Source organism: Saccostrea cucullata, unplaced genomic scaffold (genome assembly GCF_032062105.1).
Source record: "Saccostrea cucullata isolate Sc308-1 unplaced genomic scaffold, CSIRO_AGI_Scuc_v1 ctg15140, whole genome shotgun sequence".
In the NCBI taxonomy this organism is placed as follows: Eukaryota; Metazoa; Mollusca; class Bivalvia; order Ostreida; family Ostreidae; genus Saccostrea; species Saccostrea cuccullata.
Genome location: NW_026918438.1, coordinates 12,453 through 14,534, shown reverse-complemented (window position 1 = coordinate 14,534; position 2,082 = coordinate 12,453). Strand labels below are relative to the sequence as shown.

At 29.1% G+C, this 2,082-nt stretch overlaps 1 long non-coding RNA gene across 1 annotated transcript; it reads right to left on the bottom strand.

Annotated features, from left to right (window-relative positions):
* Positions 1-254: 254 nt before the first annotated feature.
* On the bottom strand, positions 255-1,594 carry LOC134266227 (uncharacterized). The gene is made up of 3 exons (XR_009991924.1): positions 1,505-1,594; positions 593-756; positions 255-405 (listed from the first exon to the last, which is right to left on the bottom strand). It is a non-coding gene; the product is annotated as an uncharacterized LOC134266227 (long non-coding RNA).
* Positions 1,595-2,082: the final 488 nt, after the last annotated feature.

The window sequence follows — 2,082 nt, the reverse complement described above, 5'->3', positions numbered from 1 at the left end:
ATATTTTGTTTTTTAGTAACTGACTTCTGAAACATAATTCCAATTAAAATGTAATCATTTGAAATGATTTTCTGACAGATTTCTTTTCTCTCTTTTAAATTCATGTTTATTTATAAATGGAGTATTCGTCTTAAATTCATATTCGAAAATTAACTCATCGAATAAATATTCTATTATTCGTTGACATCCCTTAAAAATGCAACTAATGTTAGTTTTGAAGAGATTATAAGAATGAGAAACTTTGCTGTGTAAAATTTTCCTTTATTAGCATCAAATATGTAGAACGCAAACGCAGAATCAATTTACATTTTGTTCAAAGTCCTTTTTGAATACCGAAAAAGCTAGTGTATATGTTGAAATTCTGTTGCAGCAAATATCCATTTAGAAGCATTCCGGTCAAATGATCTGGAGAAAAAAAAATTCAAAAGCATTATCAAGCCATAGAGAGTCATTTTGCTTTCAATATTTGAAAATTAAAAATTCAAAGAAATTGTATTAGTTTTCGTAAGGCATAAAAATATCTTGAAATATCAAAATATTCATGCAATATATGGTCACAATTTTCTTAACATTGGATTTTGTGGTGTCTTACCATTTAGCCATACTTGCTCCATGAACCACTGCTGCTGGAATCAGACCATCTTCTATACCATCTCCCAGGGGAGGCAACTGATCCCATGACGTAGATGGTCAGTATAACCAGAACAAGAAGCAACAAAAGCTGAACGAAGTTCATTGTTCTCTGTGATACTAAACCTGACAGTCAAAAGAAAATTATATTTTTTACTATAGGTTGAACCTGGCTCACTTCGCATTGTAATCTGAGATAAGCGGATGAGTAGAATATAACAAAACTTCCTGTAACATTCAATGACACATCATTTATGTAAGTAACAAAAATATACTTTTATACAATACAAAATGAATTTAGCTTTCCGCTTTAAGGAATAATCTTTTAAGTTTTGAAACTAAGCGGGATCAATTCTCTGATCATCATGAATTACATGTACAGTAAATAATAACAAATAAAGATGCGTGGAACAGACTTGGAAAAGTTGATGAAAAGAAAGAGAGGAAAAAAGCAAAATAAAAAAAAAAAGACGCTTTATACAAGAAAACAGAATAAACATAGATGGATAAATCTTAATCAATCAATGAAAAATAATACAAAGATGATATTTTTACAGTTACAAATATCAAGAGTCAATAACAGTTTGGTTGAGAAAGAGCAGGTTTTTCTTGGACGAAAAAGAATTTCGAATTATGTTTCAATGTACAAATTTTGATTTGCAGATTTTTGATGATCCCTAATCAAAAAATTGTTATAGTTCACTATAGTTAACTTTGGAATAAAAGTTTTTACTATAGTATATCAAGCCGTATTTAGTAAACTAAAGTTTACTATAACATATTTTGTTAAGGTAATACGCAAAAAAAGTTGGTTGATCATAGATAAGATATGAAATTCAATAAAAACAAAATAAGAAAAATTGGTCAATTTTACCTTGATACCTCGATCTAGAGAAAGATAGGAGTGTATGATTTTACAAGTGAAATGTCTCCTTATATACTACAAGAACAATGAAATCTAAAAGAAAATAGTTGTCAAAAATGTCAAGATATGCAGAACGATTCTGCAGATTCATTAAATGGTATAGCTACACTGTTCTTGACTTTTACAAAGTATGCATGATGTGCACTAGTTACCAAAGGTGGACCTTGTAATTAACATTAAGATCAAAATTATACTGCGTATTTAATGTAGTGGTTTCTTTGCTGCTGACATCTTTGTTACAGAGATATCTATGTTATATGTTCTCTAAGGATTCTGTTTTTCCTCGATTTTTTTTTTGTAAAAGGGGATTTTTATTAAAGATAGACTCAATACAATATCATGAAGGGTATATTTTTACAATTTTTATTTTTGCATAAGAGGATCCCTTTGCCGTTTGTTGTACAAACAGGCGTATAAATGTAAAACAGTCAAAACTTGACAATAAGATATACAATTTAGTTACGTTAATTAAAAGGGATTTACATATATAACAGTGGCCTAGCTTTGACTTTTTGAGAAAATAATCT